The sequence below is a fragment of the Podarcis liolepis genome (genome assembly GCF_965112155.1).
Source record: "Podarcis liolepis genome assembly, chromosome: 1".
Classification (NCBI taxonomy): Eukaryota; Metazoa; Chordata; class Lepidosauria; order Squamata; family Lacertidae; genus Podarcis; species Podarcis liolepis.
The window spans coordinates 76,624,468-76,650,778 of record NC_139554.1 but is presented as its reverse complement, the minus strand read 5'-3'; the positions used below and the strand labels follow the sequence as shown (position 1 = coordinate 76,650,778).

At 43.3% G+C, this 26,311-nt stretch overlaps 1 protein-coding gene and 1 long non-coding RNA gene across 10 annotated transcripts in view; one reads left to right on the top strand and one right to left on the bottom strand.

Annotated features, from left to right (window-relative positions):
* The window catches only part of TSPAN4 (tetraspanin 4), a 511,237-nt gene that overhangs the window by 262,582 nt on the left and 222,344 nt on the right, over window positions 1–26,311 (top strand). The window lies entirely within an intron of this gene.
* Window positions 970–7,157, bottom strand: LOC310696045. Its single transcript, XR_014520390.1, has 3 exons — window positions 7,030–7,157; window positions 1,770–1,910; window positions 970–1,063 (listed from the first exon to the last, which is right to left on the bottom strand). It is a non-coding gene; the product is annotated as an uncharacterized lncRNA (long non-coding RNA).

The window sequence follows — 26,311 nt, the reverse complement described above, 5'->3', positions numbered from 1 at the left end:
TGAAGGAAGGGGGGGGGGGCATTTGTACCTGCCACTTCTCTAAGGCAGCATGGAGCATTCCCGGAAGGATGGGGGTGCCAGTGACTGGTTAGCTCCATGTTTGGAGACGGTGTGCCTCTGAATACCAGATGCTATAAACCAACTTCAAGGGAGTGTTGCTGTCCTTGTGCCCTTGTAGCAGGCTTCCTGGGGGCATCTGGCTGACTACTGCTGGAAACAGACTGCTGAACTCAGTGGATGCTTGGTCAGCTCCGTCGGAGATCTTATTAACTGGGGCACCTCCAAAGGAACAGGTTCACTTTTAACTTCAAATGCTCCCTCCCCAATCCCTTCCAGGAAAATAATTTTAAAACATAGCAAATTCTTATGCAAGTACTTGATCAGTTTGATAGTAAGAACACGAGAGGGGCCCTGGCATATTTAGTCCAGCATTCTTTCCTCATAGTGGCCAGCTAGATGCCTATGGGAAGCCCACAAGCAGCATATGAACTCATTAGCCCATGAGCTCATTTCCCCCAGTAACTGGTAGCACATCTTGTCTGACTGGACTCTGCTAACATACAGTTTCATTATATGACCCCTGGTATTATAAGAGAGTGAGAAAAACCCATCCACTCTCTGCTTACCATACCTAATTTTCTACACCTCTTTCTTGAAACCTCTCCCCGCACTTGCCTTTCAATCCCCTAAACTAAAAAAGCCCTAAATGTTGTGACCTTCCCTTATAAGATCTTGCTCCAGTCCCTTGATCAGCTCTGTTGCAGGAACTAGAACGATACACTGTATTCCAAGTGTGGTGGTTCTGTAGATTTTTATAAAGGCGTTACAATATTGGATGTTTTGTTTTTGTTCCCTTTCCTAACAATCTTAACATGGAATTCGCCTTTTTCCGCAGCTGCTGCACAAACCTCCATTGAGCTGTCTCCCATAACCTCAAGCCATATTGATTCTTCTTCGGATAGACTTGTTCTCCTATATGCTTGATAATTTCCAATATTCCATAGCTGAATTTGTTGGAAACGAGCCATTTCCTCTTCGTGATACCATGTGGACCAAGTGATTTCTGTGGGGGAAGAGGTGGGAAGCTTGTCTTCAGAATCACCTCACTTGGAGTGAAATAAAAAGGGCTACGTATTTCTTATTCCTCTTAGTCCCACAAATCCTACTCTCAATACTATACATTGGCTACTTTCTTTCTCCCAGATCAAGGATCCATTTAGACCACAACTCTTCCCACCAGTAGACAGTCAGATGCCACTGGAAAGCAAACAAGCAGGGCATAGTAGACAGAACCATCGCCTGTCATTTTACCTAAGTGTCTGGTAAGCAAAAATATACTGCATATCAAGTTAGAGGATCCATTCTTAGCTATCCAAGCTAAGCGCCTTTGATACATTTGTCCTCCACACGCTTGTTTAATCCTTTCCTAAAGCCCATCTAAGCTAGTGACCATCATCACATCTTACAGCAGTGAATTCCATAAGTTCATTATGCATTGTGTAATGGAATGCTTCCTTTTGGTGTCATGAACCTGTTGGCAATCCATTTTTTTTAGATGACCACAAGCCCTGATGTTTAGAGACAGAGGGCTTATCCACACTTCCTTCTGTTCCACTGTTTCCCCCACACCCCTGGGGAAAACCACTCATTAGTACTCAATCAGAGCAAAAGGCAATTCGGGTTTTCTTTGGTTTGGCACTTGCTCTGATTTAGCACTAAAGAGCAGATTTTCACTGGGAAAGGTGTAGGTCAAGTGGAAAATCACTCACACTTTCTAGGCATAGGACAGGCAGATGTAGACAAGCCCAGAGAGAGAATAGTTCCTCTTGGTTTTGTGTACGGTCTTGTGCTCTCACACTCCCTGGAAAGACTTCTTTTGTGTTTCTTGGCCCCTTCATTTGTATTGATACCTTGGGGTGGGAGTAGAGGAGAGGGGTTGTGACTCAGTGGCAGAGTACATGCTTTGCAAGCATAATGAAGTTGTTAAACTGAAGGTCACATACAAATATTAAAAATCCAGGATCACCAACCTTTTGGGACCTTGTGGGGCACACTAGCAAACCAGATATACTATTGTGGGCACCACAAATGTACCACAACCATATGCACAAATGAGCAAATAGCAATGAAAGCTGGTATGATAGTGTGAGCCGAGTGCCTGTCTTGAACAAACGAGGCCAGATTTCAGCCCCCCATACAACCCACTAAGTTGTCTGGTTGACCTTCAGCTAGTCACTATGCTATAGGTTAATGAAGCTCAAAGACAAATTGTGAAGACAAAATTATTATCACTTTAAAATGATGCCTAAGGCACCTCTTGCATTGCTAGGCACCGTTCCAAGGGTCATAAAAAGAAAAGTCTCTGACTACAGGCTCACATTAAAGACTGGACACCTCAGAGAAGGAAAAGCAAAGGGCGAACGATGTTCAAAATGTGAGGATGAAGGGATGGGTTTTTAATAAAGGTTTAAAATTAGAAGCTGAGGGAGCCATGTAATGTTCAAGAGGTACAGCATTCCAACAGAAGGGAGCAGCAACGGAAACACGACACAGGTGTAATGCCAAAGTTACATTTTTCAATAAAATGGGGGAAACTTTGAAGGAAAGGCAGTATAAAAGGTAAAGGTAAAGGGACCCCTGAATGTTAGGTCCAGTCGTGGCTGAGTCTGGGGTTGCGGCAGTCATCTCACTTTACTGGCCAAGGGAGCTGGCGTACAGCTTCCGGGTCATGTGGCCAGCATGACTAAGCCACAGTATACAAATGTAAAAATACATGAATGTGAGTTGTTCAATAATAAAACACAGCCTGTAGGCTTGTGAGCCTACAGATATTGTTGGAATCTATTTCCCATCAGTCCCAGCCAACATAGCCAGTTGGGAGTTGTAGTCCCAACATATGGAGACCCACAGGCTCCCCATCCCTGACTTAGAGATATTGGTAGTAATTTTGAATTATCCAGTTGTTCATTATGCCTGTATGTCAGCTTTATCATCCAAACTCTTAACTTTCCAACTCTGCGGCTTTGAGGAAATAGCGACTGGTCTTTAAGATTTCAAGCTCACCCTGGCTGTAATGCTGTGAAGGTAGGGGCTAGTAATGTGAATTGGGTCTGATAGTTAAATGGCATGTTTGGAAGGAAATCCAAAGAGTTGACATGAGGAATTATGTGGCAAAAGGGATTGAGAGAAGAGTGGTGTTGGGCAGGGTGAGGGGGTTGGGAGGCAGCCATTAAAATGCCAATCTCTTTTCAGCCACTTGAAATTGCAGCTTAAATTTAGTATCATTTCAAAGCTCAGAATAATCTTTTATATGACTTGGAGCAGAAGCTACGTTTTCTCTGTGGTTTTAGAGAATATTGCCATTTAAAGAGATGTCAGCATTTTCAAGGAACTGGAAATTGAGTTGCTCAGAAAGTATAGTGCCCAAGATGGCAAAGGCTGTGTGGAGTACAGATGCAGAGAAACATTTTTCTCTTTCTTTTTCTTCAAAGCCCTCTCCCCAGTCATGACATTGGGTAACACTTTAAAGTGACTTGACGAGTGACACAGTTTTTTCTGGCAATAAACTTCATATCTGAAATACAGCAAACTTATTCTGCCAATCCTCCTCTCCCCCCTCCTGCAAACGTTCTTTTTTGTGTGAATGTGATGAAAAACATATTGCGCATTATCAGCCCATTTCAAACCCTAGCTAATTTGAACTACTTGAATCTAAGCTTCTTCTTTTAAAAAAACACGCACACAAATTGAGGGCACTTAGTTTGATTCAGTGGGGTTAAAGTTGGTTAAATCCTAGTCCTATTTTAAACCAAATGGAAATTAAGGCTAAAAGGGTCCATAATGCAGCTAGCACTTTTGCCCAAATCCTTAATAACACTTTAGATTTATGTTTTGTCATATCTCACAATTATTTGATTTCCCCTTCCTTAATTCCTGAAATCTTCAGCTTTTAAAAGTTCAAAGCAGGGAAGGGGAGCCTGCAACCTTCAAAATGTTGCTGGGCTCCCCACTCCCTTCAATCCCAGCCAGCATGGTCAGAAGCGTGACTCCTGAGCCTTGTATCTACAGCTGAGCCTTTACTATTATTTGCTTAAATAAATATATCTTCCTTACTTCCAAGGAAAAGTTATCTGCCTGCATGTTTCGGGGTGGGAGCTAGGACAGGTTACTGTATTGGATATCCAAAATGGTGCGTCCCAGAAGCAGTCTGGCAAAATAATAATAATAATAATAATAATAATAATAATAATAATAATAATTTATTATTTGTACCCCGCCCATCTGGCTGGGTTTCCCCAGCCACCCTGGGCGGCTTCCAACAAAGATGAAAAATACACTAAAATGTCACATATTAAAAACTTCCCTGAACAGGGATGCCTTCAGATGTCTTCTGAATGTCAGGTAGTTGTTTATCGCTTTGACATCTGATGGGAGGGCGTTCCACAGGGCGGGCGCCACTACCGAGAAGGCCCTCTGCCTGGTTCCCTGTAACTTGGCCTCTCGCAGTGAGGGAACCGCCAGAAGGCCCTCGGAGCTGGACCTCAGTGTCCGGGCAGAACGATGGGGGTGGAGACGCTCCTTCAGATATACTGGACCGAGGCCGTTTAGGGCTTTAAAGGTCAGCACCAACACTTTGAATTGTGCTCGGAAACGTACTGGGAGCCAATGTAGGTCTTTCAAGACCGGTGTTATATGGTCTTGGCGGCCGCTCCCAGTCACCAGTCTAGCTGCCGCATTCTGGATTAGTTGTAGTTTCCAGGTCACCTTCAAAGGTAGCCCCACGTAGAGCGCATTGCAGTAGTCCAAGCGGGAGATAACCAGAGCATGCACCACTCTGGCGAGACAGTCTGCAGGCAGATAGGGTCTCAGCCTACGTACCAGATGGAGCTGGTAAACAGCTGCCCTGGACACAGAAATGATCTGCGCCTCCATGGACAGCTGTGAGTCCAAAATGACTCCCAGGCTGCGCACCTGGTCCTTCAGGGGCACAGTTACCCCATTCAGGACCAGGGAATCCTCCACACCTGCCCGCCTCCTGTCCCCCAAAAACAGTACTTCTGTCTTGTCAGGATTCAACCTCAATCTGTTAGCCGCCATCCATCCTCCAACCGCCTCCAGACACTCACACAGAACTCACACAGGACCTTCACCGCCTTCACTGGTTCTGATTTAAAAGAGAGGTAGAGCAAAAGTGTGTATTTGTTACTTAAGGACTGCAGTGTCATGATTTTCATGCCTGAATGAGCCATGACTGCAAAGTTTTGTATCATGAAGCTTGTCAACAGAGCTGTACGAATCATTTACATCAGTACAGTGGTACCTCGGGTTAAATACTTAATTCATTCTGGAGGTCCGTTCTTAACCTGAAACTGTTCTTAACCTGAAGACCACTTTAGCTAATGGGGCCTCCCACTGCCACCTCACCGCCGGAGCACGATTTCTGTTCTCATCCTGAAGCAAAGTTCTTAACCCTAGGTACTATTTCTGGGTTAGCGGAGTCTGTAACCTGAAGCGTATGTAACCTGAAGCGTCTGTAACCCGAGGTACCACTGTATATTTATTGATGTAGTTACCTGAATTAATTAAGGAACTCCTTGAGTTTGTAGAAAATGTTCATTATTTCTAATGTAAGTGCTTAAAAAAGGAATGTGGTTTCCCAGACTTGGGTCTCCAGCTGTTTTTGAAATACATTTCGCTACTTCCCTGACCATTGTTTCTGCTAGGATAATTGGAGCTGTAGTCCAACAGCAGCTGCAGACCCAAGTTTTGGAAAGCCTGCTGTAACGCTTCAGGTAATGATGGGCTATAACTGCTGTCTTCCCTGACCATTGATCATACAGGCTGAAGGGCCTTGGGTTTCCTATCCCTGATTTAAAACAAGAACCACAGGTGTCAGACGCCATCTTAGAAGTGGCATTCTGCTCCTCTCTCACACAGAAACCTTCCAAGCAAATCTAAGGAAGTTGCTGTTACAGACATAATCTCCTGTGTTTCTCTAACTTCAGTTCCATGCAGATTCAGTGGATGGATTTATAACTCATATAAGTAATGGACTTAAGTTTCCGAAATCTGTTCACATTCTCAGCTGCGCTTCATCGGATGTTTACAAATTTGGCCAAGGGCTTTTGTGTATGTGTCTTTTTAAAGCCCTGGAAAAATTAGATTGTTGCCCTTTTCCCGTCCCCTCTTCCACATCAGACTTGGTGTCCTGCTGTGTCCTAAGCAGCACAGCAGCAGCAAACTGAACAAGGAAGTGTTGACCAATACCATTTTCTCACTTTTTTTGAAAAAGTGCCTGTCACTTCTTTACTGCCCTTACAACTATATCTATGCTCTTGGCAGCTGGTGGAGATCAGAAGGCCCTGGAATGCAGGGGATACCACTCAGCTGATGAGCTGCGGAGCTGCCTCCAAAAATGCAGGCAGGCATTTGCATAGCTGAAGCAGCTGCCCCAGGATCTTGCCACCCCCAGGCGGTTGCCTGCTTTGCCTCCAATGGCTGTGCCGGCCCTGAAGTGATGCATATGCAAGAGTGAATCAGCTCCTTGATCTTTTTTCATACCAAAGGTTAGCTTGGGCAATTTTCTAGTATGTGTATCATATACTTCTAGCTTTTAAAATGCCCTTCTCACACCACTGAGGGCTGGTTTAATCCCTGGAAATTCTTGGAATGCCAGGCGTAAGTCTGAGGAATGCTTCCTGGGGATCTCTGCAGTGAGACAATGTGACTGCAATTAAAAAGAAAAATCAATTCTCTGTGTGGGAACTGATTCTGAGGTATTAAATGTACTGAAAATGCCTGTTTTCTGCTATGTAGAGTAGCACGTTCCTTAGAAGCTTGCCACTCCGATGTTTTTCAACCAGCGCATGACAGACTTTCAATCTTCGCCTTGGAATGCCAAGAAACATAGATGAGCAGAGACAAGTCCAGAGCTTTTCTTTTCTTAATTGTTGTCAGTCCCATCTTACTCTCTTGCTTTGCCCAAAACATTGTTGCTGGTAGCAAACGGACTACTGCTCAGATGCTCACCTTGTAGGGTGAGGTGATTTCATTTGGAGTCCCCTGTGAAATCCTGCCTAGCAGCAGATTGGTCTCTTGGCAGGAGAAGCTCAAGCACAGATGACTTTGTCCTTGTTTTTGTTCTGACTTGCCAAGGCTCCCTCTGAATGACGGAATGACATTGCATGATGCAAATAACCCACCTTTACCTAATAATGATTCAGACTGTCATTGTGTGGGAACTATTCCAAGAGAATTCAGAACTCTGTGGTATCACTCCGCCTCCTTGGTTTTGCATAGTATAGTATTGACAAAGTGGTACTTTATCCATTCCCATCTGGGTTCCTGCTGTTCTTGAATATGGCAATCCCTCCTTACAGCCTGCCATGCCCCGAGTACCAAGAGAGAGAGAATATTAGCCACTCTGGGGTGTGAAATATAAATCTGGGGGTCTAAGGATAGAACTTAGTCTGGTGAGCTACTGCGGGACAGTGTCTGCTAGTGCTTCAGAGCTCTCCTCAGGTGCAGAAAAGGACAGGGATGTGTAAGATTGGCTACTGTGACTGGTGGATGCTATGAAGCCTCCAGATGTGCCAGGTCTTGCATAAGTGCTACAAGGCCTGCTTTTGTCTGTTCAAGGCAGCAGTGTCTCCTACCCATTCAAGCCAAATTTGAGTATGGATGCCCATGGTCCTCTCAGCTTGTCGTACAGGTTTCCTGACCCTGCCACTCTCCTAGGATTAGGCCAGTTCTGGTCACCTCTGAGGCCCCATTTCCCCTGGGTTCTAATGGGCTGCCCTAGTCCCAATGGACACCTTGTTTGCTTCTTGTCTGCTACTCAACCTTTTCTTGCACCAATAATAGCCACTCATGTAATTCCATCAGCTTAGGTTGGCTCAGCAGCTGTGGCCTTTCCTGGGCCACAGCTAAGTGATGCTATGGCAATGTTCTGTATGTCAGGCTGCCTTCAAAGATTGTCCAGAAACTGTATTTAGTTCAAAATGCAGCCTCCACACTGTTGACTGGGACCATGTTTTGCTGATATTGAAAGAATTTCACTGGCTTCTGGTTTGTTTTCAAGCACTGCTCAAAGTGCTTGTGTGATTACCCCAGATGCCTGATGGGATATCTTGGGTGGGGTGGTCCAACACATGGCCCAAGGGCTGCATATGGACTATGAGGCCTTTTTTGGTGGACCTTGGTAACATTTGATGCCCCACGACCACCGCAGCCCTTGTTCTGCCTTCCCAAAGCTGGGTTAAGCGAGGTACTGGGCTTTGTGAAGGAGGTGTGAGGGCTCTGACAGGGTCCTAGAGTCTTCCATTCTCCTTTCCAAAGCCTAGTTAGTGCTTTCCCAGCTTTGGGAAGAAGGTGGGAAGGCTCTAGGACCTGCCAGAGCCTTGTGTCTCCTTCCCAAAGCCGGTGTCTCACTTTGGGAAGACATCATGAGGGCTTGAGCAGGGGGCGCCACTTTTTGGCCTTGCTCCTCCCTACTGCACAGCAAGGCAACTTGTGGCCCACGGATTCTGTGTTGAAGTACTCCTGCAGCCTACTTGGTATGAAAAGTTGAACTGCCCTGATCTTGGGGGTGGCTCAATACCACAGTAATAGCAGCTCGGCTGCAATGTATACTGCAGATCAGGAAAGGTACCGCCAGTGCCCAAAGCATGCCAGCATGTTTTAATAAATCAAGAAAACTACTAGGCATGCGAAGGCTTCCCTCAGATAGTGGTTTGGGGAGTCAGTTCCCAGCACCCTTAACAAGCTACACATTCCAGGATACTTGGGGGGGGGTCATGCATTTCAAATATGCATTAGAGGCATGGCCTGGGCTTGAACTAGTGGAGGAGAAGACTTCCTGTCACCACCTCCAGTTCTTGCATGTTTGCATTCAGGAAGGCATATGAGGGAATTTTGTCCAACTGCAGCAGCACTGTCCTTTCAGGGATCTGCGGACAACTAAGAATCCAAAAACTGAAAACAAAAACTCCACCCCAGAACTGCCTCTCCATTTTGCAATTCCATGTTTGTTTTATATACAACTTGCATTTTGGAAAAAAAAATATATCTGTGCATGCATGTTATTAACGGATGTGTCAGTTAGGCTGTAGTGCTGGCAGACATAAGCGGAGGGCTCTCATTGCCAGCCACTGATAGGAACAGATGCAGTGGCAGCAAGTAGAGAAACCAAGCAGTAGGAGAACTGCTCGGAAACAGGGGGCCTCTCTTGTAGAACTTGCACATGCTGACATATCCAAGCTGTCTTTGAGATTCAGATCAACAACATATCAGGCAATCCTTCTGGAAGTCGTTTCTCAACATACTGAACAAACACATGCTAATGCCTGTTTACCCACCGTAAAGAAGTGAGCAGTTTATTGCTCTTGCCAAAAGGGAGTTTTCCCCCTCTTCCACGTAGGAATAATGAAAAGGAGGCCATGATCAACACAAGGTGCTGCTAGTATGGGCTGGCTGACATGCCAATTCTGAGTCTCCCGGACTGTCTTCTTTCTTACAGCTGTCAGCACATTCCTATGGGTTTTTTTTGAGGCCTTTCATCTTGGCTCCCAATACATTGGGTCAAGCGATCACTTCACAAGGTGTATGACACTGGGAGCAACACTAAAAGTGCTGAAAATGAAATACGGAGCCTGTGGCAGCGCTGAAGCCAGGATGTTAGCACAAAACATTTTGCCACTGCATCGGCTGGTATCTTACTTTCTACTCTCATATTGCTCAGATGGCCTTCACTCAAGTCATGTACTGCACTGGGTCAGAGATGAACAGTTTTTGAAAGATTGCTGGACTTATTCCTCTGATAATACCTCTGTTTTTAAATCTGTATTCAGGTTGCATTTGATGCTATAAACTCCTTTGATTTCTATGCTTCTGAAAAAGTCAGACTCTTGGTACCCCTTAAAATGGAAAGCTGAAGGATGGAGGCACCCTTTATGAGTGGCTTCATTTCAGATCCTTGCACACAGGTTTGATTCTCCCTCTCTCACTTTGCATGCATGGAAGGAAAGCTTCTGGACAGATAGCTAGGTACAAGAATAAGTGAGATCAAGAAAACTAGGCTAAGAAGGCGAAACCCATGTTCTGCCTCATGATCATGTGCCTTGAAACTCATGCTCCCATTTCTTCTTTCTAGAGTGACTGAGAGGGGACAGTTTGTAGGGCAGAAGCAGTCAGAGGGTGGAGGAAGGGTGTTTAGGAAGGAGGGAGCCATAAGCTCAGAGACAACACACTTGCTTTGCATGCAAAAGGCCCTTGGTTTGATCCGTGGCATCTCTGATTAAAAGGATCTACAGTGGTACCTTGGTACTTGAACTGCTTGGCTCGCAAACAAATCAGCTCCCAAACACCACAAACCCAAAGTAATTCTTCCGGTTTGTGAACGTTTTTCGGTAGCCGAATATTCAATGTTGCTTCTGCTTGAGTGCAGGAAGCTCCTGCAGCCAATCGGAAGCCACGCCTTGGTTTTCGAACAGTTTCAGGAGTTGAACAGACTCCTGGAACGGATTAAGTTTGAGAACCAAGGTACAGTGGTGCCTCGCAAGACGAAAAGAATCCGTTCTGTGATTCTCTTCATCTAGTGTTTTTTTTTTGTCTTGCGAAGCAAGCCCATTGAAGGATTAGCGGATTAGCGCTATTAGCAGCTTTTATCGGCTTTTATCGGCTTATCTGCTGATCGGATCAGCTGATAAGCGGCTTAGCGGCTTAGAAAAAGGGGGGAGGAAAGGGAAAAAACCAGCAGGAACTCGCAAGACATTGTCGTCTTGCGAAGCAAGCCCATAGGAAATTCGTTTTGCGAAGCACCTCCCAAACGGAAAACCCTTTCGTCTAGCGAGTTTTCCGTCTTGCGAGGCATTCGTCTTGCGGGGCACCACTGTACCACTGTAGTTGCAAATGATAGACCTCTGCTAGAGATCCTGGAGGGTTGCTATTAGGGCTCATCTATAGGTCCTTTTAGAAGGGACGTGGGTGGCGCTGTGGTCTAAACCACAGAGCCTAAGGCTTGCCGATCAGAAGGTCGGCGGTTCGAATCCCCGTGACGGGGTGAGCTCCCGTTGCTCGGTCCCTGCTCCTGCCAACCTAGGATTTTGAAAGCACGTCAAAGTACAAGTAGATAAATAGGTACTGTTCCAGCGGGAAGGTAAACAGCTTTTCCATGCGCTGCTCTGGTTCGCCAGAAGCGGCTTAGTCTTGCTGGCCACATGACCCGGAAGCTGTACGCCGGCTCCCTTGGCCAATAAAGCGAGATGAGCGCCACAACCCCAGAGTCTTCCACGACTGGACCTAACGGTCAGGGGTCCCTTTACCTATATTTCCTTTTGTGACACTTTCAAGGCACAGGTCTAGGATTTCCAGGTCCTTGTCCGAGCATTTGTTTAATTTTTTTGTCTGGGAACTTTCCCTAGAAAAAGCTGCATTTTACTGCTGAATTGATGCAAACAATCATCTGTGGAAAACCCAGTTGCGGTTTGTTCTGATTCAGCAGTAAAATGTGGGTTTTTCTGGGGAAAGTGATGGGACAAAAAACAACAACAGCAACCAAAACACTTGGGCATGGACCTGGAAATCCCAGATCAGTGCCTAGAAACATGGTACAAAAAGAAATGTAGATGAGCCCTTAGTCAAAGTAGACAATTCTGGACTAAATAGACCAGGCATAAGATAGCTTTCAATGTTTCTCTCCCTGCTGCTTTCCCCCAGTAGTTCCTCCCCTAGCCACTGCCTTCCTGCCAGCCCCCCAGACCTGTATTTGCAAACAAAAAGCATTCCCAGCACCACTCTTTCATTGATATTTCAATAATGCAATGGGGGCAGATAAGAATTTCAGTAAGATCAAAAGTTGAAAAAGAACTGGCATAAAGCATTTGTTGTGATTGGTTTCTAAACAGAATACCTGTAGCAATGTTCAGACAAGTACCTTTTGTGTTTGAGATGAAAGGATTTGTTGCTTTGGCATTTATAACTAGTGTAGGCCCTCTGAAATCAGGTTCTTTTGGCCATTTCAGATTAATATTCTTAATAATTGTAATCTCCCCTCATGCCCAATCTGAAGTGTGGTTTGCAGAAAGTTTGACAGTTGGATGGATTTCTTAGACGAGGAAGCTCTCTTGCTTCACCAAAATCCATTTTGTAAAAGGCAAATGGTTCATAAGTGCCCCACGATGCATAGATTCTTATATGTGAAGGCGCCAATTTTCCTCTCTTATTTTCTTGTCAGAAAGCAAATGCCTTCCTAGCAGGATGTTAATGGCTGCTGATTATAGGTCCTAACTGATGGAATGGTGAAGGTCAAGTTAATTTTCCTCAACAGACAAGGTATGGTGTGGGTTTCCAGGGCAACCAGTGCTATCCCACCATGCTGTCCAGAACACATGTTGAAATATAAATAAATTAAAATATCACAAAAAAATAAAAAATGTCAAAGCCTGTATAGAATCAAAAGGCATGTGTGCATATGGGAATAAACTGATTCAGGGAATCTCAAACATTGACATGAAGAGTCTGAGAAATGTTTTCAAGCCTTCCCAAGGCAATGCTGACAAAGTGCGAAGTACCTGGCTGTCAGGTGAAGAAGGGGGAAGAGTCATTTCCCCTTGTGTCAAACTGTGACAAGTGGACTTGACTTAAGGTCCTCATTTGAAAGATCCAGGGAGGTTCTTAAAACTGACAAAAAATGTTTTCTCCATCACCCTATCCCTAAAACATCACGAGAGAAATGGCACTGAGTGAAGGAGCAGAGCAGGAACAAGCTGTTCCTCCCTCTCTCCCCGCTTGCATTCTTGTGCCAGGTTGTTCCATGTACAATTTGCCTAGTAGAATTCCCTCCAGCAAGGTGTCTTATGGTTCCTGCCCTGGCAGATGAAATGTCTGAATGTTATGCTGCCTCTTGCATTCACAGAGGCCTGCATGGTGGTAACAGCTGCTGAACATTTTAACTAGGGATGAGCAGAGCAGTGTATTTCTAGGCCATGTCGTTTTTTACATGCGTCCTTATTTACATCCTATCCTATCTCTGCACCAATCCGTGAAGAATAAAGGATAACAGCATTCTGATCCAAGGATTAGTCCAGGAAGTTAAATCCTTGAGGAGCCCAAAATGCAGTTCCTGTATAATTTGCTTTTAACTTGAGCAAGGTATCTGATTAAAGGTGTGTGAATTCTGCACTAGAAAATTCAGGTTTTGCCATTTACTTCCACTTCATTTTCCATTTGTCTTGGCTTCCCTGATGGAAACCTACTTTCCTCTGCCCAAATGGAGACCAGCTTTTAAGCTTCCAAATGTCATGGACACTTCTGAAGATTTTGCCTTTTGGTGCCCTGTGTGTGCAGCTGGATCGGTATGGGTCCAGGGCAGTGGGTAACGTTAAAAGAAAGCAGCTGTCTCCAGCATTGACTTGACAGGAAGTTTTTATAGTGGTTGTGAATATTTCCCATGCCTGCATAGGAAGCTAGAAACTTCTGCCTTTTTTGCGTTAAACTTTTTTTTCTTTCTAAAAAAAAGTTATGAGGTAAACCAAGAGCTGCAGTGGATTTTTAGACCTACTTAATTCTGTTGCAATACTTTTTAAAGAATGTACTCAGGAGAGCCATAATTCCACTTACCCTTGGCATAGGTGATGGAGGGAATGGGTTAATGGGGCAGAGGGGAACAGTTATGTGTAATGTGATAAGCATGCTTGTTTTGTGTCTACCTAGCACACAGGAGCATCCCTTATGCCAAGGTGTCTCTCGAGAGTGTTTGTACTGTGTGCCCCGGTGCCAGTAATTGCTACAGTGCTCTTTTCCTAATAGCTCAGGATTGATTTTTATTGCATTGCCCCTTTAGGAATACTGGATTTCTTTCCCCAAAAGTGCATCTTTGTATTAGGGATTTAATTGAAAATGATCTCATCTTGCCGATTCTCATCTTGCAGGTAGAAGAGATTATTTTGCTTAGTCCCACACTTTGTTATCCATTCACAAGCTTGGCACCAGTATCCATCTGTAGTAATTTCTATGATCCATTCTTCAACCACATGCTTTGTTTTGCAGTATTGATTTTTTTTTTACTAGGTCTGCCACTATTCCTCAGTTTTTATCTCTTGAATGAGAAGAGCTCCAAAAGTTGCAGGATACCTTTCTAGCAGGGGTAGATGAAGTAAGTGGCATAAGTGGCCAGCCAACTGCCCAGCCACCACTGTATGAGTTCCAGTGGGGCAGTGGGGCAGGACCAGGGTTGGGAGCACAGCTCCGGTACTTTTTTGGCAGCAGGAACAATGATGTTATCTGCTGGAGCACCAGAAAAAAATCTCACAACTCCTTGTGGAGGATTCTCCAATTAGGCATGCCTACAAGGGCTTGAGCACACCTCTAGGGGCAGAGTTGATTTTATTTAAATCAATCAATCAAATAATTAATTAATTAAAGTCTGCCCTTCACTCAAAGGTCCCAGGGCAGAGATACAAAAAAATAAAAAACCAACATTGATTTAATAATATCAACTGCAACAATATACTACACAAAATACAAAATAATAATAATAATAACCCACAGTAAAACTGCAGGTAACTGAAATTGCAAAAAGTAGAGTCAAACAGGCAGTTTGATCTCCCCCTGCACTTCATCCAAAGGCCTGGGTGAAGAGGTGCAACTTCACCTGCTGAAGAAATTACAACAAAGGTGGTGATTAGAATCACCTGGGTAGGGGGAGGTCACTCCACAAGTGTAGAGGTGCAAGAAAGGCTCAGCTGCAAAAGGAAGGCCTCATACTCCTTCTTGCCCAGGAGTCGTCAATAGCCTGATATGGAAGCTTCTTCCATGAGAGGATGCAGTTATGTGGCTAACTGCATAGGACAGTGTCCAACAGTTCCTGATGAATGTGGTTTTAAAAAAAATCTAGGGAGCATGACCTGCAGAAAATGACCCTCAGTATTCCTTTGATGACATCAGGTTTGTGCAGAAACTGTCAGTTTGCTGTTATTATATTGATAGTTGTTGGCAAAAGACTTTTGGAATAGAGCTGAGATATGCTCTGGAGCCATACACACACAGTAGTTATTGTGAAGTGATGGCTGCCAATCTCCTGTTGCCTGTGGGCAGAACATCTTCAGTTAATAAAGGTGTAGGATGCTGGACTGGGTCTCTTACTGCCATCAATGGATCAGCGGTGGTAAGTACTAAACAAGCAAATAATGTGGAAGTCAGCTGGGCCACAATTTTAATTGAACTTTGCTTTGAGAGAAAGTCATAAGATAGGCTTATGAGTGGTTACCTGCTCAATTATTATGTCCTGTGTTTTTAATCCTAGCTCAGGCTACTAGCTGTTGCTTTTATAACAACTGGCAACCCTCCCCAAAAAGAAATAATTATGAGGAATATGCATTCATACTCAGATTAAGATTGAATAACCCCAAATAAAAATGATATTATTTATTATTATTATTATTATTATTATTGTTATTGTTATTGTTATTGTTATTGTTATTGTTATTATTGTTATTATTATATTTATTTATTTATTTTATTTAGTGCAACCTTCCCTTAATGTTGGGGCAGTATGTTTCTTTGTTGGTGCAGCTTTTGAACTGTGTGCTACTGGAACAAATGCAAAACGGGTCAATTGATGCTTGATAGAAGGTGAGATTGCAGGGTAGGTTTGCTTGTTTGCTTGTTTGTTCAATGTGAATTCCTATACAAGATGACCCATAATAAATATTCCAAGCTTTAAAAAGAAAGCTGTTGAAAGCAACCCACAACATGGTGACAGGTGTGTATGTAGGGCTGGAGGAAGCCTTCTATGGCATCTAATCAAGCCACAGATGGAGGTGGTCATGGCAGGAAATCCACATTTCAGAGCATCCCAAACAAATTGCTGTCTATCCTCTGCCTGCAGACCTCCACCAAGAGAGAGCACCTCCTCAGCTTCTGTTCTTACACAATAAATATGGAGATACTGAGATAATGAGCAAATACTTTGGGTGCCCAGTATATTTATTGGGCAAAGCTCAGTTCCATTAATAAACTGCAAACAATAGACACCTAGAAGATCCAGTATCCACTAGTAGCCACTTGGGAAAGCTTGACAGCTCTCATTTGCTTCTAAGTCAGTGGGACATTTAATTTATTAGTAAATGTAGATTCCATTCCCATGACAGAAAGGATCATGTCAGAGATGGAATTCTTGTGAAAATATATTGTGTAAACTATGTAAGGATTGGAACTGGGCAACAAAAATCCTTGGGCAGGACAATTGGCTGCACAATAATTCCCCTCCCTGGAATTTTGTGGGCCATTGTGGTAGCTGCCATGATTTGCACAACACATTATGATGGCACATCACAATAACACAACTAACTGTGGCAAATATCGCCGAAATGATCTGATGTGAGGGATATGCTGTTCAAAATTGTGGGTTTCCCCCCTGTCACAAGGTGTCTTTAGAGTATGAGATTACAGTGGTACCTTGGTTTAAGAACAGCCCTGATTACGAACTATTCGGTATATGAATTCCGCAAAACTGGAAGTAGTGTTCTGGTTAGCAAACTTTACCTCGGTCTATGAATGGAAGCCAAACGGTGGAAGGGCACCAGCGGCGGGAGGCCTCGTCAGGGAAAGCGCGCCTTGGTTAAGAACGGTTTCAGTTTAAGAACGGACTTCCGGGATGGATTAAGTTCGTAAACCGAGGTACCACTGTATTTACTTCGCTCGGTTTATTATCTGTTGTCATTTCTATTTCTTACACAATCTCCTTCACCATGAAGTCCCTGGGCAATTTACAGCATATAAAAGCACAGTTCAATTAAAACTTCAGTGAAACACTGGGAAGTTTAGAGAGTTTTGTATTTTTGTAAGTGGAGTGTCTAGAAGTATTGGAAACGCTGCCGTGCTTCTTCCTCTGGGTGTACTAAATATCCTTTGTAAGGTTTTTTTTATGAAACTTGTGGCCACCTGTACACGCTAACTGGCTCCGTGTGGGCTATAGTTCATGCATTGCTTTCCTATATAAATAATATTTGTGGTCTTCTGTGATTTGTGCTGTCATATGTGATTTGTGTATATGGCTTGACATACCAGAGGGAGCAAAATGTTTCTGAAAGCCAACTATTGATTTATAAATATCAGAAGCAGAAAGAGAGCCGAAGGATGCAATTTAGTGGCTTCTCTTTTGTGCATACTTGATATGCCATAACATCTAGTACTGTAATCCGCTTTGCATCTGCGTTATAATTCACTGGACCCCTGTGGAGAATCACTGCTTCGGCTTGTTGAAGCCTGGAAGCCTTGCTAGTGAGTGCTGCACTGCTGCATGGCCTCATTATCTTCAGAGGTGCCAGTGGGGTTTTCTGGGCCCAGAACAAATGTGTGAGGGTTAGGTCCTCTGTCAGGATGGAGGAGAAATCCACAGAACTTGGATTTAAGAGGGGACTCTCATGATTTGATCCAAGAGGATAATGAACCCAGACTGGATCATAAGTCTACCTGTGGATCCCTTTAAGAGGCAGTCCAAGGCCACTACCACTGTCCTTTCAACTATCCCCCCACATTTTAAAAAAGCTCTGGTCTGGGTCATCCAGCAGGTTCTGGGCACCAGGCAGAAATCTGTCAGTTTCCATTGGGAAATCTGTCAGTTTTGTTTTTCTGCAGTTTCTCATCTTTCCGATCTTAAGTTCAGTTCTCCACATTTTTCACATGAGTTTGTATATTTAAAAAATGAAACCAAAGCAGAAAAGTCCCACCTCCTGGTTGTTCAGGACCTTATCTGCCCCTCTCAGTGAGCATGCAGGCCTCTGTGGGAGAGGGCCTAGGTAGCCAGGTCCAATGCCGGTCAGGGCTTCATATCTCAGCAACAATTGCTTGAATGTGCTTAAACTTACACACAACACAAGAACATCAGCACAACAATAAATATACATAGCAGTTCATTACAAGAAACAGCCTAATAATTCATTTCAAAAGTCCAAATAAATGATTATTTTCAGTAGTCCAAATATTATACAAATATTATACATTGACTATAAAATAAGCAATGTTCATAGTTTTAAACACATATCAATAGATATTATTTATAAATTGTAATCTTGAGTCAGAAATTTTCCAGCATAGTCAGAGAAGTATAATCAGTAACCAACTTCTCAAAAGTAGCAAGTACGGTAAACAGAAGCCAGATTTCTTACAGATCCCTTTTCCCTGCTGTTCCTATTGCTATATACTTCTTCATCCCTCTCTTGGCACATCATAATTTGTTTTGGCCAGCGACTTTCTAGCACTCAAACCCTTCAACTCCTGTTTGGAACAGACCAGGACTGCTATTATCTTACATGGTGGGGTTTTTGTTTGTTTGTTTACCCTTCACCACTTCTATAGAGCTGTGGTCTAAACCACTGAGCCTCTTGGGCTTGCTGATCGGAAGGTCGGTGGTTCAAATCTGCATGGTAGGATAAGTTCCCGTTGCTCTGTCCCAGCCTCTGCCAACTTAGCAGTTGAAAAACACACCAGTGCAAGGAGATAAATAGGTACCACTGTGGGGGTGAGGTTTCCATGCACTCTGGCTTTCATCACGGTGTCCCATTGCACCAGAAGTGGTTTAGTCATTCTGGGCACATGACTTGGAAAGCTGTCCGTGGACAAATGCTGGCTCCCTCGGCCTGAAGTGAGATGAGTGCCGCACCCCATAGTTGCCTTTGACTGGACTTAACCATCCAGGGGTCCTTTACCTTTTTATTTCTGCTAACAGTTGGATTTTTGAGGTGTGTGACAGAAAGGCAGGCACCATCATTCTTCCCTGAAGAGTGTGTTCCCCGATGGTCAATTGCACTGCCTTACTATATTGCAAATAAGTTCAAAGGGAAATTCTGAACATGGGGGGAAAGTAGCATGAGGAGTTTTCTCACAGAACAATCAATTTTCATGGGCACCAGCCATTTTGAAAGTTGGTGGAATAATGGATCTCTGAGTGTTCTTGTAATTAGGCTTTTGTTCTTAAACCAGTAGGAGCACCCCATGGGTTTTAATTAGAGCTATTCAGTATTCATTCAAGGAGCAAGACAAGGTGCTGTGATATATTTGACCGCTGCTTCTAGTATCTGGATTAGATGAACCTGAATTTAATTTTAGTTTTTTGTTTTTTTAAAGTCTTGTGACACTTGAAAGGGTACCAAATTTTATTACGACAAGAGCCAATTTCATAAGGTGCATGGCATGTGATCCTGGCAGAGTGAGTGAGGAAGTGAGATATGTGTAAAGGGGAAAAGGTTGGAGGTAAGTGATAATGAAATGTAAAAAGTACAGACTGTGACCATTCAAGCAAATATATGCAAATATATGCATATGGTTTCACTCTGTCCCAGGATCAAACTTGATCCCCATTTAATTTGCAATTAAAATTGCAAAGGAGGGCAAAGGAGGAATGCTTGTTGCCTCCTCTCCTGTTCTCCCTTCTCCTAGAACCTCTGGATGTGGTTAAATGGCAAGGACAGCGCTATTGGCATATGTGTTGACAACAGTATGGCTTGCAATCAGTCCCATAAGCGCTTACAGAGCTTAAAGAATTTGGATTGATCACAAGCTTGAAAATGAGTATTTCAAAGACAGAAATCATGTATCAGAGTGTAAGTTGTAAGGTTCATTGCCAGGTTAGGTGCAGTCAAGGTTTACAGTTTGTCCCAAACATATTAAATATATGGGAGTGTATCTCTCAAAAATTCTATTGTTATCTCATAAATAATCATTATGCAATTTGCCCTTTTGAGCCCAGTTTAGAAGGACTTTAAGAGTTGATTGAAACTAAAATGTCATGGCTTGGTTATTGAACTTTAGAAAAAATCCTTTTTTATTTTCCAAATGCTGCTGGTTCTGATAAAATAGGTGCTAATAGCTGAACAGGTGTGGAAAACAAATTCCTTCTCCAAATAACTTGAAATCTCAAAGCAGAATCCTTGCAGCTTATATATTCCCCCCCCCCTTTTTTTTTGCATGATGTGTTTGTTGCGTTCATCCTGAGAACTGAGCTTTCCTTTGGGGTGGTCACCACCGGTTCTCACATAAACACAGTAACTATTGAGCCTCCAAAGTGAATATCACTGGCTTAGTGATAGGCCTGCAGCTACCTGGAGATGACTGCAACAGTTACCTCCCAGTGTCAAGAGCTGGCGTAACAAGCCCTAAGAAATAAAGGGACTCTTCTGATTAGTTGTGTGCCTGTGAAGCAACATGCTGTTTCCAATTATTTCCTTTGCACCAGGCTGATTGGAGATGAGGTTGATGCTATTAGAAATGTAAAGGCTCTTGATTTACTTTGCCAATAGAAAGGACTGTTCACTCCGTTTCAAATCTCTATCACTCAATCAGAGTGGATTTATACTGGGATATTTCTTCTGCCTCAGCTGGTGTCCCAGCCAACTACAAAATAATCAATGTTAAGGGTGACTGTCAACATATAATTGCTCTTATAGTAAAACTATAAAACACTGTAATTAAGGCTGTTAGTTGTTACAAGAGCAATTAACAGTAAAGCTGACCTTCCACTCTGGATAGCAGCTTGCTGGCACCAGTTACTACAGTTGAAATGTGGCCCATTGCCATTCTCACTTGGCAATTTGCCTCTTTGAAGTTGCAGTTATTGTCCTCGGCTAATTGTGAAATACCAGGTTCCTTTTTGGCATGTTTGCCATTTCTGCTGTGGTAGCAATTGGAGGCTTGTGCCGTGATCAAAAAGCCACTGTTGTGCCTCTACAAGGTGCCTCTGTGTAGTGAGTGATGGACACTTCCTGCCCTAAAGGGTTTGCTGTCTAATGTACCAAATAGACAGTGGTGAAATGACTTCCCTAAAGCCACACTGCAGCCTGTCAAGTGGCAGATTGGAGCTGCGAATAGCAGCCAAACACACTGACTTTCAATCCTGTGTGCTTTCTCTTTGTTGCTGGCTTGTACAAGCTTGGTAGCTCTTTTTCATGTGTTAAGATCTAATTTACCTAGATGGCCTTGGGGATATCCAAAAGGTTCAGATAAAAGTTTAAGATAAGTTTACAGACCGGGTTTTTTGACATTGCAGATGGATTTTTTTTTAAAGGGCTAACTGAATATGCATTTTAGAGATTTTTTCAAGGAGGAAAATGATACAGCTTTTTGTGTTGGGGGTTGTTATTGTGTACTGGTGGCGCCACTCCCTCTAAAATGGTGTGCACACTTCCGACCTCCCAAATTTCACCCTGAACTACATTTTGAATGGTACATTCTCAAAAGTTTAAAATTAGGCTCAGTGCTAAGAAAACTATTATTTGACATAGTCACTTTTAAGCCAAATCATATGTCAAAGTGATTTTAACAGTTACATAAAATATCTGCAGCTCCTATAGTTGCAGCTCATGCCTTCATCAGCCCTAGCCAACATGGCTGATGGATTATGGGAGTTGTAGTCTAGCAACATACAGAGGGCCATAGGTTCCCGATTCCTCATCTGTAGCATTGTGTGTCCTGCATCCATCACAAACAGAAATCTTGGCTAGATTCTGCCCACCCACCAACCATAGGCTATCAACTCAGAAATATTACAACTACTGCAGCAGCTAACAATCTGCTGGAATGATGCTGCAGCGCATAAAGGGCAATATTTAACAAGCCAGCCAGATGCCACAGAATCTCCAACTGCAGGGACTACAGATCTTACATCTTCCAACAAGCAGCAGTAATATCAATTAGAATAATAATAAATGCATTGTATATAATGTTAGCCTTATGCAGATGTTTGGAAGTTTGCATCACCCTGCAGAATAAGCTGCAAAGGAACCCACTTCAGTATATAATACTTTCTAGCCTGTATATATTTTCATGTCTGTTTCTGCAGCTGTAACAGATACAGGAGATACGTACATCAGGTTCAGGCCAGGCAGGATTCCTTCTGCGTGCTATCTGGTAGCTATCACTTTACTGGAAATACATTTTCTGTAGTTGGAAAAAGGCGGGGAGAGATACTGTGTGTGTTTTTTTGGGGGGGGGGTGTTGCTTTGCTTTTAAAATCTCCATTCAGGTTTCAAGTTATTCATAGTTGTTGCCTGCTCTGAACCTTGTTCCAGGGAGTTGTCTTTGGGGAACCTTTGGGAACCTGTGGCAATCTCTATCCCATTCTTCAGTATCCATCCATGGTTGTTCTTCCCATCTGTTTGAGAAGTACTCAGTCTTAAAGGCATGTACAACACTAGAGGTATAAGCAACTGAAGAACAGCTTATAATGAAAAAACCCCAGACACATTTAACAATTATGTTTACTGCACAGGGAAGATTATAGTAAAGCTGGCCTTGGCTGCAGTATCCATCCAATGCCCATTACTGCTCAGGAAGAAATAGTAAACATAACAATGTCCTTTTTGTAATGCAATGGGCATTCACTGTGAATATGGATCAGAAGCTGAAGCTAACAGTGTGAGGTGACCTCTGGAACACCTTGGCTGTTTGCCTTCCGGAAGGAAGGGCCTGAACTCTGCCAGAGATGCTGCTGAGGAGGAGGAGGAATCATTTGCAGCCCAGCAGTTAAGCACCTGCAGTTCTTTGGCATCCATTATACCGGAATAATATGAACTGCTGCTTTGGGGCTGGCTGAGGACCAAAGCCTGCTAGGCCAACAGGCAGAGGGCAGGAAGAATACCTTTGTCCATTCTTCTGCAGTACCAGTTCAAACTGCAGGATTCTAGCTTTAGCGCATAATAATAAAAAACCTGTGAGCTTCAGTTAATCTGCTGTTAGTGTTTTGCATAGAATAAAGTCCCAGGATGGACTTGTGTGTTTAATGCATACATTAGAATCTCTGTGTGTTTTAATCCATGGAGCGGTTCTATCTGCCACACGTACAGGCTCACAAACAAGAGCAATTAATTATCATTGTTCCTCATTGTTTGTTATTGGGAAGAACTACAATTAATCCCTTTGCATGTGTCCTTGCACAAGTAGGGAAGACTACCACCCAAACAAAAGAATGCCAACTTGGTGAATATAATTGTAAACTATGAACAATTTGAGCAGTTAAGAATACTCTCAGTAACAAATAGGGCCACAAGTTTTGTACTACCAGTAAACTTATTTTCCCAACAGATAGGACACAATCAGACAACCTAGGTGCTTGGAAGATCTTTTAACAGTCTCCAGGTATTTTATATCAAATATATCAAAAAGAATGAAACCCAGGTCTACTCTTTCTGCTCCTGCTTTTTGGTTGCCCAGTAAGCTAAGGTTACCAGACGTCCCCATTTCCCAGGGACAGTCCCCGGATTTACAAATCAGTTCCCTGACAAATTCCATCTATTTAGTAGGAAGTTGAAAAGTGTCCCCGGATTCATTGAAAAAAATCTGCTAACCTTATACTAAGCACACAAAGAGAAAACACCTCTGCATGCGTTCCTTTTGATAACCTGGCCTAACCTCTACACCTCAAATGGATATCAACAGGGCCTTTGGCTTATTGAGGGGTGTGGGAAGCTGGGACTTTTCCTGTTAGGTTCCTCGACGCTTTTGGGAACTCCCCTGCTTTGTACAGTCCTTTCCTGATATTGACCTGGATTGCACGTCATGCTGTGCCAAACCATACTTTTAGTATGTGCAAGCTATGTGGGCTCCTGGGGATGAGATTGAGACCACTTTGCCCCTCCCTAGTTGTTTTGCTGCTGTGCTGTGTTGAGCCAAGCCATGGTTTGGCTTCGCATTTTGCATACCATTGAACTGTCCTGTTTTAAGCAGGACATCCCGGAATCGCAGAAGCCAATCCCAGCTTCTGTTTGCGTCTCAGAATGTCCTGTTTTTTGGTTCGGCACTCCTGTTTTCCAGCTTCTGACTTGTATATGCCAATTACCAGCAGGAAAAGGTGCTGTTAGGGCATTCCCACAGCCACCTCTGCCTTTTATTTTTCATAGGGAGCAGCCTTATACTGAGATTGACTGTTGTTCCATCTAGCTCAGAATCATCTGCACTGACTGGCAGGGGCCTTCTAGGGCTTTAGGCAGGAATCCTTCCCAGCTCCACTTGCAGATGACAGGGATTGAACCTGGAACTTTCTGCATGCAAAGCTGCTGCTCTGCCACTGAGCCATTCACCTTCCCCTGTTTGCCTACCTGAAGGTAAACCTCTCTGCCTTCGGGGAGGGGAAGGCAGAGAAGGCAGCAGGAGGGTAGTGAGCAGTTCTTGAGTGCCCAGGGACTTTGTGTATGCTTGTTTGTTATGTGTACAAAGTCTAGACCCCTTTCATTGCAAACACGGGCGTGCTCTTTTATCTCTACTTTGAACTGCAAATTGGGGCCTTGGTGCACAACCACAATATCTGTGCCCCATCACCACCATGCATAGTGTTATTTGAGCTGGAAATGTTAATAAAGCCATTTTGGAAGTCATCTGTTTCAAGAGCAGAAAGAAAAATCCTTGTGCCTATTGGGACCTAAACACAGGGAGAATAGCAACTTCTAAGAGTGAATTCTCAAAGCCACTATAGTACTGAATAATTTACAATCTAGCTATGGGAAGAAATGTTTGCATTAAGCATTAATTAGATTGGTGGAGATTTTCAAAGGCACAAAGGACAAATTGTCTTGTAGCTCTTACTGAAAGCACAGAGAGTTTTGTGCCTAGTTTCCATTTGGGCATTAAAAACTCCCCATTTGTTAAACGTGCATTTGTGTGCTTTTCAGATCCCCTTTTCAGGTTTTTGTATGTTGTAAAGCAAGCTAAAGAAATTGAATAACTCTCTGTGGAGCTTGACCCATCAAAAATATGTGTAATTATCTATTAAATTTCATCTTACATACTGTACCTGGAATGAAGTTGAAAGCCTATTAGATCATCAGCATTTTGTATCTGAATTGTCTAAAATAGCTTTAGTGCTGTGGAGTTGGCGGGAGGGTGGCTGTGGCTGCTCAGGAACTTCAGAGGAAGTTAGATTGATGCAAGAATAGCAGATCGATTGGATCTTGTACCTATGAAACTGGGGCTATCCCCTGTTTTACCTTTTGTTGGTTATTAATTTTCTGATGTCTGCAGTGCTTTATTAAGAAAAAGTATGAATAAACTGGAGTTACATAGTTCATCCAGCTATGGAAGAATTACTCCCATATGAGCAAAGGCTTTTCTTCGTCTAATTTTTATTCAGTCCTCCCCTGCCCCCCACAATGATGGCAATGAGCAGTTTAGCTCTAAAAATTCATATTAATATTCCGTTTGAAACATACTGCCTAATTTTTGCCTTGATGTGTGCTTCTGTTTACATGTTATTATGGCTATTCAATAATTACGGCCCAAAATACTCAAGTTAATGTCAATGTATTGTCTACCAGGACAAAATTATAGTTATGAAAACAGGTGCATAGGATTCAGAAATGATGGTTCTTGGAACACTGATCCAAGTATGTCTAAATTCTGAAAAGTGCTAAAATATAAAGTTGGGTCATGGACCAGTATGTCCATAAAAATGCAGTACATGACTCTGGAAGAACTTGGTGGGTATGACTAACATGTATAGAGCCTTCTCTAGCCTCCCCTCCTCTACTCTGCCAAGGTAGGGAGTCTCTGTGTATACTGTGGTTATTGCTAAAGATATTTGCCAGGAGTCCATTAACTGCAGTGGGGAAATTATGTCCCTTCTGGCTATTGTTGCTAATGGATATTGAGCAAGCAGCACAATCTGCTTTCTAAGGGGAGGCAAGTGCATTGGCTCAAGATAATGAAAGGTCTGGGAATCATAGCCAGTGCAGAGGAAGGATTGGTTTCAGTCATCCATAGAGATGTAGGTGTGGCACCAATACAGACATCCACAAAATGAATGATTGCTTACTGACTCAAAAGGGGATAGAGTTGCCATGCCAAAGGCAAAGGCTCTTGAAACCTGGATGAGAGGTTAGCACCTATAGTTAAGAGGATTCTCTAAAAAGAAAACCCATAGAAGGAAGGAAAAACGAAGCCAGTACCCAGGTCCTACGCACAGCAAGAAACATCTACACAAACCCCTACTTCCTACTCTTTTCAGCAAACTTGGTCCCAATTGGCAGGCCAAATTTTTGTTGTAAGTAGTGACCGTATGGTTGGGTGTGTGTGTGTGTGTTTTGCTCTAGAGCACACTGTGGTCCATCATTGTTAGCGTCTGATCAAAGTGGTTTTGTCCTGCATTTTCACAGAGTGAATAAGACAGCCACAGAGTGGGAAATGTTGCAGTGATGTTCGGGGAGAGGCTAATTCATGTGGTTTTTGTGTTGCAAAGTTAATGCAAGTTGACTTTTAAAAAAGATTTCCGTGTGTTGAATTAGGCTTGCGAATGTTGCCACGCATAATCAGGTCACCCCTCGGCATG